Source organism: Stylophora pistillata, chromosome 5 (assembly GCF_964205215.1).
Source record: "Stylophora pistillata chromosome 5, jaStyPist1.2, whole genome shotgun sequence".
In the NCBI taxonomy this organism is placed as follows: Eukaryota; Metazoa; Cnidaria; class Anthozoa; order Scleractinia; family Pocilloporidae; genus Stylophora; species Stylophora pistillata.
Window position 1 is genome coordinate 3,927,427 of NC_142523.1, and position 16,229 is coordinate 3,943,655.

Below are 16,229 nucleotides of genomic sequence, written 5' to 3' on the forward strand. Positions count from 1 at the left end.
TTGGTTTCTAGTCAGTGAATTTTTGGCATTAGGTATAAAGAGGAGCGCGAAAACTTTCGGCAAATCTAAGAAAATAATACTGCGTTTTCCCTTTTGTAGACAATGACATATTGGGTAAAGTTGAAGAACAGCTCTCAAAAAACTGTCGGTCACTTGTCGATTTTCTGTTAATAATCAGTCGGTGTACCATTTCGAAATTATCATCGATTAATTTCGCAGTTTAATAAGGAAAAATCGTTTGAGTATTGTAAAAATTCCGTTTTACTCGCTGGCCGAGGATGATAAACGAAGAAAGAATTGTGAAAGTGATGACATTGGGAATTTATTGAGATATCATGAATAGCCCCAATTTATTGTCAGAAGCAATTTTCCCTCCAAGTTTTTGCACGAATGGCTGAAGGGTTGATCGATGTACGCTAACATTTGCATTAAGTTTCATATTAAGTAGAACGAAAACACTTTCGAAGAAAATTCTATTTGTTTCTCATACGATTAAAAGTGGTGGTGGTTTGCTAACTGTGATTTAAATTGATCTTGTGAGTGGTCCGACTGTCAAGATGAAAGAAGTTTTTTTAAAGGACTGTTTTCAATAGACAAGACATTTCTAAATTCAACTTACCAATTTCGCAGCACGTGCCCAGATAACCAGGCGGACAGACGCAACCGTTTCGTGTGGGTGTTCCCGAATTCTGACAGTCTCTCTTGCAAAATTGACTCTCTAATTGATGGACAAAGCATGATCCTCCACAAGCTGCTGGCAAAATAATCCTTCTTGTTCTAGTTCGAGTTCCACTTGATTCACATGGACGTGAACTCCACTGCGACCAGACGCTGACTTCGCAATTACGAGGACGACACGAAGGAAAAGTGCGTCTTCTTCTTCGCCTTCGCCAAGCTTCATTGTCTTGAACAAACAAGGCCAGCACGAAGATAACCGCAACGAATTTTATCGTTTTTAAATTTGCAACAACGTCAGTTTAGATCGCAATAAGGTAGTTGAATCAAAATGGAGTTTCACAGAAGTTAGCCTTCTGTTCTCCAGAGATCTCTATATATAGACATGTCACTGACAGACATGGCGTGATATACGTGGTAACTATAGATAAACTTGAAGGTAACGAGGAAGTTAATATTGGACGTTACCGATTGATCGAGTTAATGGTTCTTCGAGCTCTTCGAGAAAAAGGAGCAAATCTTATTGTGAATTGCGAAGTAGATAACAAACCATGTTGAATTTTCAGGCAAAATAATTCTTCTACAACGTGATTCTAGACAAGGTTGAAACGGGAAATTCTTACGAGAAATTCGGGAAAAATATCTGATGTAGCTGATCTACTACTGTACCTAACGGAAATGACAATGCATTCCTTAGAGGCCCTTTTGGCTGATTAATTGCTTAATATTCTATATTGAGGTTTCAGTAATTAAATCCCAACAAAGCACTGCAATTATATTTGGTTGTAAATCAAAAGATGAAATGCGTAAAAAGTAAAAATTTGATCAATTGTCACCGTAAAGTCATTCTCTCAAATCGTGATCAAAGGAACGTATTGATAGTTTTCCTCATTGCTGAAGAGGTTGTTATGCATTGCAAAATGCTCTAACATCCACGTGGATAGGGTTGTCCAGCCATCGTTTCCACTATGGGAAATCCTTTATCTCTAATCTTTGACTTCTAAGAATGACTGGCTTCTAACTTCTTTCTACAGTATCACCCTCTAATGAAAAGGCCAATATTATGACATAAGCGTAATGTGATTTTATCTCGAGGCACGTCATAATGAGTATTTAGGTGTGCCTTTGCATGGGCAAGGAGCGTTGTCAATCACAGAACTTAAGGCAATAAAATGAGTTCAGATCAAATAGCACCAAGGTTATAGGCAAGGCCACTTTCTCTCCTTGTCCTTCTCGCCTTCATTCCCATTGTGTTAACACCCGAGAACAGATTTTCGGTACTGTAGACGAGATTTTTCCGCCCCCTCCCCATGCTGCGGTCTTCTCTTCAGGCTTTCGTTGCCTTTTTATACGTATTTGGCTCTTTGCCGATATTTAACCCTACCTTTGCTTAAGAGATTGCGTGATGTTTACTATACCAATGTTCTTGATGTCGGGTGAAATAAAAGCGTATAGATTTTCTGAAGTAAGAAATTTGAAAAAAAAATCAAACTTTGCCATGGTATAGTTATTAAGGTCATGACAGGACGGAAAATGCGTGCACTGTAAGTACCTCCCGTTTTCCCATACAAAGCCTTAGAAAAGTTTTCTAAGGCTTTGTATGGGACAACCAGGGTTACTTACAGTGCAAGCATTTTCCGTCCTGTCATGAAAGCAAAAAACCGCCAACGTCACCAAGCGGCTGTCCATGAACTAAGACTTATGACTCAATCAACAAATTTCAGTGACCCAATCGGCCATCACAATTTATATCTGTTACAGTTAATTTCAAAACACTTTCATCGGTTCTTTCAACTTGTTACGAAACAGTAAAAAAATGAGTATGTCAGCGTCTACTTTTCCAGTTATCAGTAGTGAACGGTACCCTAATATTATGATAACTCGCCCAAACAGCAGCACATATATCAGTAGTGAACGGTACCCTAATATTATGATAACTCGTTCAAACAGCAGCACATATATCAGTAGTGAACGGTACCCTAATATTATGATAACTCGCCCAAACAGCAGCACATATATCAGTAGTGAACGGTACCCTAATATTATGATAACTCGCCCAAACAGCAGCACATATATCAGTAGTGAACGGTACCCCAATATTATGATAACTCGCCCAAACAGCAGCACATATATCAGTAGTGAACGGTACCCTAATATTATGATAACTCGCCCAAACAGCAGCACATATATTCCTCAGGCGGTTAACTTCACTATTTAAGAGTCAAGTTATTTTTCTGAGAAGAAACTTGTCAGCAGTATTTATGATTTCAATACAACTGTGCCACACAAAAGGTCATGGAAATTTCCATGTAATACGTATTCACGCATACTTAACAATATCAATCATTGTGAAACAAATTGAACGGGTACATGGAAGTTTCCATCTAATGCCCATTTACGGGTAAAAAAAAAAAATTTTTTTCAAATGCTTTTGGCCAAAATGGGTCCATGGAATTTTCCATGTACACGTAATAATAATAATAATAATAATAATTTTATTTATATAGCGCTAAAATCCACTAATTGTCCAAAGCGCTGTTACCCACCCAACCCACCCCAGGGGAGGACATCCATCACACAGTGATCTCGTGCGTGGGAAATTAACGTCTCCTGCCCCTAACCCTGCAGGAGACGGGACCTCCATTTATTCGTCCCTATCCGAGAAGACTAGAATATCTAACCAATTCTTGATGTTAAAGAAAGGAAGCATATTCTTCTCAGTTAATTTTAAGACCCTGAGTGTTGGTCCGGCCGGTATTGAACTCTCGACCTCCCGCACAGCAGTCCGGCGCTATCCCAATTGAGCTAACCAGGCGGCGGTAGTACTTACTCGCGTATATAACACGGTATGAAACATTCTTAATCAAAACAGATACATAGAAATATCCATGCAACACTATTTACGCGTAAAAAAAAAAAAAAAACAGTTTTAAACGTTCTTGCTTGGCCAAAACGGGTACATAGCATTTCCATGTAATACTCATTTACGTGTACAAACAGTATCAATCATTCAGAACCAATTTAAACAGGCACAAGGAAATTTCCACGTAATACTTTTACGATTTCATTGTGTCGGATAGTGCCTCACCAAAATGATCCATGGAAATTTTAATGTAGCACTTATTCACGTATACAAACAATATCAAACATTATTCTCCAACTACACTTCGTAGAGTACAAATAACGCCATAGACGAGTACAAATATCACGCGGTATTTGTACTGTAGAGTACCGGTTAAACAGGTTTTCTCGCATCTCGAACGGGAAGAATTGAACTGTAGTTACGAAAAAAGAAATGGCGGACAATTTGAATCATATTTCTGACGACGAAGAGTCAGAATGGCTGGCAAATATACATCCAAGTTTATTAGATGAATCGAACGAAGAAAAACAGCTAGATGACCAGGAAATTTCTTCATTTATTGAAGAAAAAAGAAACAGCAACACGGCAACGTGCCAATCCCATTCTGCTTCGCATGCTTCTGTCACGCACTCCCCGTAAATAAATATCCGCGATATTCGCCCGCACTGAAATAACAGTTTGGCGTGTTGGATAATAACTTATTAGACGTTTTGTTGCGTAGTATCGCTGAGTATTTTAACTCGTTATTTGTATTTTGACTCGCCCTACGGGCTCGTCAAAATACGGCACAACTCGTAAAAATACTCAGTGATAGTACAAAACAAAACGTCTAATAAGATATATGTCCTGACCAAAGCGGGTGCGTGGAAATATCCAAGTAATACCCTTTCACACGCAAAAAAATAGTTATTTCAAACTTGCTAGGCCAAAATAGGTGCATGGAATTTTATAAGTAATACTAACTCATTTTCTAAAAATTTAGTGTCCGAAACTCTTTTCCAAAACAGGTTTATGAAAATTTCCATGTAATGTACTTATTCAAATATTCAAAATAGTATCTGATTCATGTCAAAAGCAGGTCCATGGAGATTTCCATGTAATACCCAATCACTCGTATACGAAGTAAAAGTGTCTCAATGGTTTTTACGGGTAATGGTAATGGTTTTTACGGCTAACGGCAAATTTCTTTCTGTTGCGTTCAAATGATGACAAACGGTCAAAATTTGTCAATCTTTTCGCCTAACGGCTAAATTTGTTTACTTTTTAACGGGTAACGGTTAACCTCATCGAAATGACTCTTGATCTGTTCGAAACTTTCACTCAAACAATTTTTTACGGCGAAGGGATCATAAATCTACATTCAGTACAATTGTCTTACTAAAAAATTTCTCTAATCGTCGTTATCTTTGGACCCAGATCCCTCACATGCTGAGCGGCTCAGGGTGACAGCTTCTTTCCTAAAACCAGAAACAGGCTTCTCGTCAGTATATACGAATAATAAGTTCACGTTCCTTTGAAGCGAAGATTTCAGGCAGGAAGTCACTGAAACACATGAAAACAAGGGATAAACTAGTTACTACTTTTTGCAGCTATTGGCATTGGTTAAAGATGTTTTGACTACAGGTTACTAGAATTCAGCAATTTTGTCTCACTTCTTTTAGCAATTTAGTAACTATACTATGGCACAGAAACTAAAGGACTCAATGTCTGTAAAAGGTGCAACTTTAGTACCGCAGTTCAGATACATGAATTTCTTATATTCGTTGTGTTTAGTACATTTTATTTGTATAATTGTGTCTTACCTAGAGTATACGAGTCTCCAAATTCTACTACAATGCCTCTTGGAGGCACAAAAAGCTTTAGGATGTGCTGCATGAGGTCCACCTCCGGCTCATTCTCAGCCACAAACCAATTTGTGGCACTTTTCGATGGTGTGCCAACAATAATGACACAATTTTTTTTGACGACACCAGTCAGTCCAGGGCCAGCTGGTTGCAAGAGATTTAAGCATTCAGAGACTGTATTATGCCACTCTGAGTCCTGTAATTTATCACTAAATCAAGACTTAATACTAAATGGAAATTGGAAATTTTCTTAACTAAATGACAAACTCAAAAAAAATGTTAACTTTAGTAGACATCCTACTTTAGGCCATATACATTGTGTGAGCCTTCCCTCCCGCGGTGCATTTCCCCAGGGTTTGTGTAAGGGATTCATCTCTTTCTCTTACAACAATGATGTATTGAGTCATCTTTAGCCTTGTGTTCAGGCCACATATCTGCCTTAATGTAGCTAGACTTTAATTTTTCCTTACCCCAGTTCTGGAAAGTTGACAAATTTGAAAAAAAGCGGTTAACAATAGCCTCGTTTGCATGTAAGAATATTGTTAAGAAAATTGAAGGGAAAAAAAAAAAAAAAAAAAAAAAAGCGCTGAGCTTACTTTCTTTTTCTGTATAATGATTAGATCAGCACCACCAAAGGGGAGTCCTTCCACTGATAAAGGAGAAACATTGATCCTCAGAAGACATTGTGCAATAAAATTGTCCATTGATGCGCGAAAGTATCTATTGAGTGATCTGAAAGAAACAGGAAAAGAAGCCACATAAGCACAATTTAAAGTGATAACATCGATTGCTTTCCACGCAGAAACATTCTTCTGCATCATTTCTAAGCTGTTGGTAAGGTAATTAACCAAAAATTACATAATTTCATAAATAACTTGCACCTATTTTCGCCTTCTATTAGTTGCAGGAACTATACCGTTGTCTTCTTCTGCCACTTCAGCTTGAAGGGCTCTTTCGACGAGTGCAGTGAATTCGGCACTTGCCTTCCCCTTTTTGACAGAATTCCCCAACAGCTCAGGCAGCTGCTCAGTGTCCAGTCCCGTCCGAGACTTGAACTTTGAGGCAATAATGTTGGACTGTTGTACCGCTCCGAAAAGCAACTTTTTGGCCTGAGAGACGCGTCTTGTCTGGTCCTTTATTTTATGTTAAGGCGTAGAAGGCTGGCTCCTCGAATCCGCTAAGCAGGTGTATGAACTCAAGCGACTACTACAAAAGAGGGCAGTGTTAGATGCTTTTTTTTCATTTATTCCTTATCAAAATGAGTTAATTAGTTTACCTTTGAATTAATAAGTGAACTGCGGTAATTTCTCCATTCAGTTGTCTTCTGTCCATTGAACTCATCTCTTAAAATCGAATGGTACAGTTTAATCTTACAAAAATATGACATAAAATATTCTGTATACTAGCTATATCACTAATACTGGTTTTATTACAAATTAAGGGACTAAATTTTTATTTAGCGAGTGGGCTCAAGAAAACAATTTTATCATATTAAAATGGGACGACAACGTTAAAAAAATTATACCCAAGAAATATTAGGAAGACAAAAAGTAACTTTCCCTCTGCTTGTGTATTTAGACCGCACAATAGGACTAGAACATACAAGAAATGAGACAAATTTCTAGAAAGAGTAGAACTTAGTACCTTTTCTTGGCAAGTCATTTCATGATGGAAGCGGTCCATCCGGTTGTGCTTGAACGCAAGTTTCAGCAAGTCTTTTTTCGGCATTTCTATAAGCTAATCCATAATTTCGTGATCAGGACTTGGAAGTGTTACAAAAGAGCGTGACGGAAAAATATTAATGTTGAGTTGCTTCGTATTTCAGAGCAAAATCTCATGTGTGGAGATAAAGCTCTGGCTTAACTAACTTGTAAACAAAATTACCTCCGTGTACTTATACTTGATATTCTCCGGATCTTCTGTTAGCATAGCCTACATGGCCGCTCTTCGGTGGTTGCCACTAATCACCTTTAACTCCTATGAACCAAGCTTGTCCTCTTTGAATTCTTTTGGCACCGAAACGCCTTTGATTATCGCCAACAATTGCTTTTGACCAAAAGAGACCTCGTTATCCTTAAATTCGGTCACAAGGGATTTCCCGAACACTGCAACGAGATCCCGAAGTGTGTAATTTTTTCTTCGGGCTTATAAGCTCGATACGAAAACTTCTCGAGGCCCTGCACAGAAATTAACTTCTTCAGGAACCAATATACACAAATATTCAAGAAGGAACAGTTTCGAATTCCCACTAAAGGAGAACTTTAATATAATCATTCACACAAAGATATGGCGTAGCGTTGCTGTGACGAATCCACTACTGGCTCATCTCCACTTTCGCTTGAAGATGCAGATGTAGATGACACTGGCGCTCACGTTTACCTTTGTCGACGTAGACGCCGTAATCGACAAGGTCTCAGCACTAATAGAAAATGGTTCACTTGGTTGTACCGAAATAGTGTTTGACTCATTCTCACCTCGCCGTTTTTTGGCTTGATTTTCCTCGCAGCCACTGGTAGAGGAACTATTTGCAGGTCGTTTCCCAGAACTTGACGCGAGGAAGAATTCTGCTTCTAGTAATTTTTTGACTTGTTCTTGAAATCTTGAAATGTCAGAAACTGAATTTCTCGGTACAACCGTTTATTGAGGTCGTCGGAGGGATTTAAGAACGAAACGTGCTGGAGAAGACTTTTTTCTGAGCTGTATTTTACCTAAGAAACAATGAATGCCGTGTGAAATATCATAAAACCATTTTATCGTATCTTTTAGGAAATACGTTGGTGTGAAAAGTAAATTCGATTGAAAATGCGGCATCGCCGGCTTTCTTGCCGGGAATTTTTGAAAATTGTCGCAGATTGTTTGCTATTAATTGTGCTCGCATTGCGAAACCCTTTAAATTTGTGTGAGAAATTTTTTGTAAGCTACAAAAACTAAACTTAAATGATTTTCTTTGATTACGGTATGTAGGTAGTAAAAAATTTAGAGTGAATGGTTAGAGTAAGCTAAACGCCTAAAGGAGATAAATCCATTGTCATAGGCAGGCCAAGTTTATTCAGTGCGGACCTTTCTGGAAGCCAAATCAAATGCAGCTAATCTAGAACACGAGAACATTTTTTCCTCAATCTTATTTTTCTGGTTGCACGATAGAAAATGATTTTGATCTCATACAAACTCAAAATGATCTTTCTTAGAGCAAATTCTCTTTTCTTCTAACTGAAACTTAATTTTCAGAATTCTCGAAACGAAACGTACCTTGAGCTTCCTTAGATCTTCACTGGCGGGCTTCATGTGAACAACGGACCCAGGATCAGTGCCATCCTGCGTTAGAATGGGTGATTTATTTCGATGATGCAGCGTGCGTACCTCTCCGTTTTCTGCTTTCGCGAAGTACCACTCTCTGCCGGAATGGTGTCCCTTTTCCCTTTTTCCTTCTTTCGAGTAAGCTAAGGAGGACCCTCTACCACGCGTTGTTGCAATATCTTTTCACTAACTGAATTTGTTGAGCCTGACTTGTCAAATAGCTGACCGGCATAAACCCTGAAGATTGCGCGACGACCATTTTGAACCGAGGTAATTTAACCCGTATCGTTTGTTTATTGGTTAATATGCACACCCCATGTACGAAATTCTTTGTATGCCTGATGACGTTTAAAATTTTGAAATTTTCGATAGCTGCACCACGCTGTCAAGAAAATCGTTAGTTTTTTTTCAAACTGAAATAGGAATACATGAACGGCTATGGATTTGGATTAGTCTAATTTGGTTGCAGAAGAGCCTCTGTCACTCTCGATTCTTTCAAGTTTTACCGAGGAGCCTTTGGTAGAAACATCAGTTACTGAAGAGAGCTTTGCGAGCGGAGCCACGAGAATAGAAGAGTCAGCCGTGGAGGTATTTCAACCTCTCTTAGCAAGCACGCCTGCTAAACGGAAAAGGGAAGCCTCGATCGAGTACGAATAGCTAGACTTTTCAAGAGCTGAAACATCTCTCTCGCTTAAGCACAGAGCTTCCAAAGGGCAAGAAGTAGAAACTTCTAGCGCTGCAGATTGTGAAGACGATGACAATATGGTCCTTTTTAAAAATGAAAGCTTCAGCGGTAGCAAGGCGCAAAGCGGCAACCTTAAAGGTAACATTTCTAATCAGCTCTTCCCTAACTTCAAAAACATAACGCTTTTCTTTGTTTGAGGATAATAATTCTCACTTCAGAAACACTGTAGTTCATCTTGGCTGAAAAGAAGAGGAATTCTTTGATGTTTTTAAAGTCACAGATCTCGTTGTGAATAGCCGGAAAACTGCTTGCCAGCTTGTACCATCTGGACAATTCAATATCTATTCACGCGACCAAATAGCAATAGACCTTTTTACAGTTCCAGGCGCCATATTGGATTTGTAACCGCGCAAACATGATAGCGAGGCTAGTGTTGACCCGGTGGTCCTTCCAAACAGCTTATCTGCTGACATTTCGCGTTCTAATGCACTCTTAATGCAAGTTCTTCCTTTAAAATGGTTCTTAAATATAACGATGTAGAAATTTCGTCTTTAGATGACAACCAGAAACTCAAAGCAAAAGATCTTAGAATCGACGGGCGGACTTGGTGTTAAAAGTTTATGCTTTGCTGATGCGACACGTCCTTCCATCGAGTAGTGGAGAAAACCGAGAACTTCTTACAGATGTCCAGGACCGAGAAAAAAACCAGAGCGAGTTTAAATAGGAGGCAACTATGGCAAGGATTTCAGCCCTTGGATGGCTGAGCGATCTCCGTAATCTACCCGAGTTGTTTAGCTTTACGATTACCTCGTTGTTTCCACACGAAAGTCACACGGATGTCTTCTTTTTTGAAATGTTCCAAGCGCAAAAAAGTTGATTTTGCGACGAAGAATCCGTCGTTTCCATGCTGGCGCTTCATGAGACTGCACCAGACCTGTTTCGCCCCTGGACGTCTTCTGGAAACGAAAAGAAATGGAGGCCTGATGGATTACCTTTAGCGTCATAATAGCTATTAGCACAATTAAATGCGGCACAGTGTCTTCCTCTTCTTTTCGAAGAAAAAGACAGAGTATCCTGGGTAGGGAAAGTGTCGTTCATTGTAGAAATATGTTGATGAAAACAAAAGAGCGCTGCCACGTTTCACTGTAATCTTTCTAAGACTAGTAACGCCACTCAACACTAGCCTCGCTATCATATTTGCACGGTTACAAATCCAATATGACGCCTGGAACTGTGAGAAGGACTATTAAGAGCTCCTCCAAGTATTTTTCCTCCAGTGTTTTATATGATGCTAAAATCGTGGACGTCGCTGGAAAAAAACAATATATCAGTGTATTCCAAAAGTGAATTTTTCCGACCTATCAAAAGTGAAAAACGAGAAAGGAATGAACAGACCTCAAAAACCCAACGCCGGAAACGCGCAGAACTAAAACCTCATTTTATCAAATCAGTCCAGGAGGTTTTGCCCCATTTTGAAAGAATTTCACAAGTTTCCGACTTTAGGCGTAGAGGAAGACCGGGAATCCAAGTGGGCTTTGGGCGGCACACACAAAGGAAGTAAAAAGGCTTATTTTGAATATTTCCAAGAGCACGTATTAGATGATGAGCTGGATTTGCACTGTGAAGGGGAGTGTCATTAATCCTTAATACAGCAACCAGGATACTGGAACAATCTTGACGCCCTAATCTATAAATTACGTTCTATTGGGAAATTAGAGAATCAATAAAAAAAGACAATTTTCCTTTCGATATATTTTGATAAATTTTTTGATGTAAACAAGAATTATAACATGAAGAGCCGAGTTTACGTAATTTTTCTTATTTATGTATTTATTTGAAGCCTCTGCTACGTGCGGAGAAAGTGGTAGGAATGCCTCACCTGAATGATATATTGGAATTCAAGTTCTGATTTTAAAATATCTGACCAACATAGAAATTGTCTGAAATTTAGAAAGTTCATCATGCCTTCTTAGTGTCATCTTCACCAAATTATGCATGTGGTAATAATAAAAAAGGAAAAGTTGATATTTCTAACCCAGTGAACAACGAGACACGTTTCTGCTGTTGAGAAAGTTCGCAAAGTGACAAAACCTGGTGGCTGCGATCCCGCGAATTTTCATGCTGCTTCTTTGAAAGAAGCCTAGGCTCTTAAAGCCAAAGTGATGATTGTGGTAATTAGATAACGAAGTATCACGAGCTCCCGCAATGACATCGTCACGCATTCCTAGTGTCGTTTATTGGACAGACTGGGTTCGAAATAGCCGTTACAGAGTGGACGTAAACACCAAAACGGCCAACAGCGTAACGACTTGAAAACAAAAAAAAAAACAAAAAAAAAAACAATCAGCCAATATCATTTCGTTGTTGGCTATGCCATACAGAGCAAAAGGAATGGGTAAGAGTAAACGTTTTGGTCGGTTTTGGTAAAGAGAGGAAAAGAGGCTGCTTCGGTGATTTGTATCCGCTGTTCGCTTTTTTTTTTGTTTACGACAGTCAGTGACTGCAAAATTTAGGCACGAAGGCGTTTATTTAGCCTGATTCTCAGACGATCCAAGGGCACGCGCTCGATTTTGACGGATATTTGAGCCAACGGATTCAGACCGTCGAGATTTGGGCTAATATCGACACGTAAATTACGAGATATTCATCAATTCTGTGGGTTTCTTAATATTTGTAGCAACAAAATCTGGATGATATGCTGAGAAATGCCTAGAAGCCATGGATCTTGCAGAGATGTGCATGATACGTACGAATCTTCAGAGCAATAACTCACTGCACAAAAGGCAAATTGTGCTTGATTGGCTATGGATGCACGCCAAACCAAATGGAAGGTAGAGTGCATTTTATGTTGTCCTTTAGTTGCACCAATTAATCTATAATTATTTGTGACAATTTACGGCGCTATGAGGTGGGGATTGCAGTGATCATGATCAAAAAGTTCCTTCAAATACAATATTTGTCTTTACAGGTAAAACTAAATTTCTTAATGGTTGGACACAATCTTGAAGCTGTTGACCAGATGTTTAACAAGTAAGAATCAGAGTTTTATTTTCATTGCATTAAGTTGAGAGGAAAACTCTCTTTGAGAATAGTTACATTGCAGAACCATCTTGCTAATGCTACCAAATACTTGGTGAAAGTTTCACTTCCGGGATGATACTGTTGCCAGCTTCAAAGTTCTAGTTTTACACACATGTTGTTGTTAATTGATAGTAATTTTAATATTGTCTTACAGGCTCGCTGAATTTCTGGTAAAGAAGAACACAACAACCTTCAAAGGTAGTGTTAGGAGGACTGCAATAAGGGAACTTGTAGCTTGGAAAATGAATGTTATGTTATGAATTTATCTTTTAAAATTTAACCACCTGCCATTTGACATTGATACTACATGTAAGCTGGTGGTATCCAATTAACAAACAAAATGAAGAAAAAAATATCGGTAGAAGAGTAGATTTGCATAAATATTGAGATGGTCATGTAGTTATATTTTAAGCCTTCAACTGATTGATGTTTATCTTCTCCTGACAATATGGATGGATACAATATCTCGAAATGTTTTCTCTTCTTAATTTGTAGAGCTTTTGACCTCCTTTAAGAGTTGTTACACCCCAACTCAAAGGGCTGTAGAGGCTGAGCATGATTTTGGTGTTAAGGAGTTGATCTCGCCGTTTTCAAATGCGCTCCGCAACATCTCAATTCCTCGTGCTTTTAAATCTACCAAAGCTCCTTCAGGAAAAGTCGTTAGTACAAGAGATGGGGAAGTGACAAAAAGGAAAACTGGAAACCCATTAACTCGGATCCAGAACAGTGGTCAACTGTAGTGAAAGTAATTGGAAATATCTGTTATATAATGAAGAATAGTTAAAAACAGAAAATCCCAACGATACTTTCCGTTAATGATAATGTTCTGTTCATACACTGAGGATATTACCTGTTTTCCTCAGTTGTAGTTTGAAGATCTTACATTTTTACTTAGCAGTATTCAAGACCAATAATAATAATAATAATAATAATAATAATGATAATGATAATAATAATAATAATAATAATAATAATAATAATAATAATAATAATAACAAGCTCTTGCCAACGCGAGTATACATGAGTCAGAAGACCCACACAAGCGCGGAAGACGAGGTGAGGTGCAGATTATGTGGTAAGGCTCCAGAGAGCGTGGCTCATATCTTGTCAGGATGTAGTGCACTGGCCCAGAGCAAGTATCTCTCTACTGAGACACGACGCATTACTCAGCTCGCAACCGAGAGCCAGCGACTGAACTGAAAAGCGGTTTTACGCATGAGTTGACTGTGACGTCATTGCGCACTTTCGCATCGTGCTTCGTGTGTTGAGAGAGATTCCACAGTGGAAATTCTAGGCGTTTTATAAGATGTATTCTTCCTCGAATTCCTCTTCCAAATGACATACAAACTTAGCCACGTTTTTTAGGTCGAGCTACGCATATGACGTCACTTCCGAAAGGCTCCAACTAGTGCCAACTCTTTCTGCCACACTCGGCCATTTTTGAATTAAGTAATGGCGGGCGACCAAATATGAAAAACAAGGTTGAAATAATCATACTTCCCGTGAGAATTTTGCGATTAAACTTGGCATGGTAAATGTTTCTTACTTCTAGTTTCCAGAAGTGAAAAGAAAAGGCAATGCGAAATTTTGATCATAGCGGCACTTTAAAGCTTATTGGGATGTCCCTATATACGCTGATCAACAAGAGGTCAGATGCAATAGGGTGGATGCACGCATTGTAAATCGTATGTGTAAGAAAGTTGTGATGCTGGAAATGAACTGCCCGTGGGTTAACAAACGGACAAGAAAGGATGAAGAGAAGACACTTAAGTACAGACCCCGTCGCTGGGAACTAAGGCAGCAGTTCCCAGGCTACGAGGTGAACCTATATAACATCATAATGGATGCCCTCGGGGGGTGGTCACGGGAGCTGGATGTCATGATATGCGAGCTGGTGGGAGGCAGAAGCACAGGCGTACTGCAAAAGATGCCGAGGGCAGTGCTCTCGGGCGCGTTGAGTATTGCCCGAAATCTCAACGGTGGCAGTTTGAGTTCCTGTTAGAAGGAGGACCGTATACAAAACGTAAAAGCTTTTTAGGATTAGTTAATGAACATTTATTTTTTACTCCATGGTTCACAGGTTACGGTTTTCGCCCTGTGTTGCTTGGTTAGAAGGTAGCATTCAATTGAATTCTTTGCGATAATAATCATGGCGGCGAGTAGGACGGACGTGTGTCATCATCTCTGATAAAATTCGTTCCCAACGAAAGTGAGCCAAGTCTAGAGCACTTGTGTATATCCAGGAAAGTATCGTATACACTTTTCAGTTTGTTGAGCTATTCGGCGAGGCGATTTAGTGTCTCTATAAGAGTGAATTTAGAGATTTTTGTTTGTTTGTTCAGAGTTTAACCGAAGATTATGGCGAGCAGTGAGACGTCAGGGTAACGACTTCGAGGCAATAGCGGGAAGATAAAATGGACAGAGGGTATAAACAACTTTCTGCTGGACTGTAAGAGTAAAGCAAAGATGTTATTTAAGTCGGAGAATCCGCCTCGACTGGAAAATGGAAGGAAGAAATTATACATGCGGATAATGAAAGAATTGTGGGATGACTCGGGTTTTGGGAAATTGGAGCTAACAAGTCAGAACTTAAGGGATCAAGCTGCGCGCCTGAAAAAGACTATGAGAGATGTAAGAGTTGCCATGTCTGAAATTGTTTGATAAGGGGTTCGGGAAGAGGAATCGACGATTAGAGATTTTAATGCTCGTAACTTGGAGTCAACTAATTTCGAAGTCTATTCATGAAGACGCAGATTTGCATTGGGTGACTGTGGGGGCTAGCCCCATGAGACCTGCTGATGTTCTTAATCAACAAACACGCGATCTATCAGACTCATGAAATGTGATTTTCACAGGTGTGCACACCCAAAAAGGCGAGTTTGGTGAACCAGAGTTCGATACACGCATAAAGGAAAGACCAACTAAGTGTGACTTAAATAATATCAACCGGACAATAGTTTGATATGAGAGCCCCACTGAAAACCGCCATGGTGAGTTGGGCTCCCTTGTTAAATATTATTATTATTATTATTATTATTATTATTATTATTATAGTTAGGCTAACGGAGCAGCATCAAGTGTCCCTAAGGGAGAATCCTCTCAGTTATTTGTGGATTGCGAACTGTACATGTGTGCTTTACTCTGTTGTGTTGGCTTTTCTATTGAACAAAGGCTAGAAAAAGCAGCGTAGCGGAATTTCTGGCAGAGCGCGTAAGCAACAGAGATGGAAAAGAGAATACGAAGAGCGAGTGTTAGAAGTCAGGAAAAATATTTCAATCGCAGAGGCCGAACGGATGCGTTTAAAGGAAAAAGGAAAATAACATAAAAAGGAAAAAGAAATCGGGCCCTTCTCGAACAGGAATGTAAGGGCTTGTCCGCTGTTAAGCTAGTTAGCTACATGAAAAAACAGAAATGCATCCTAAGAAAGCTGAAGAGATGCTTTTCTAGGAGCAAGAGACAGGAAGAAATTCGAGTCCTTAATCAACAATTCCAGACCGACGCTAGCAGGGTTTACGCGAACATGCGGGAAATGCTAAATAGTGACAAGGAGAATGACCGGCCGCGATACATAGCGAATGATCAGATGAACCAAGGGGAGAGACAAATGTTTAACAATTTCGAGGAAGCAAGTGAATTTTGGAAAACTCTATGGGAGGCAGAGGGGACAGGAGACAGGGATGTAGCGTAGTTAGAAGAGATCAGATCTGCGATCCATAGTAGAGTATCAGAACCGGCCGAGGAGGACTGGGACTTGAATGAGACGGATGCGGCAAAGGTGCTGAAC

General features: G+C 39.4%; 1 pseudogene; it reads right to left on the minus strand.

Moving 5' to 3' along the window:
- Positions 1–6,198: 6,198 nt before the first annotated feature.
- On the minus strand, positions 6,199–7,257 carry LOC148729877 (uncharacterized; annotated as a pseudogene).
- Between the last annotated feature and the right edge of the window lie 8,972 nt (positions 7,258–16,229).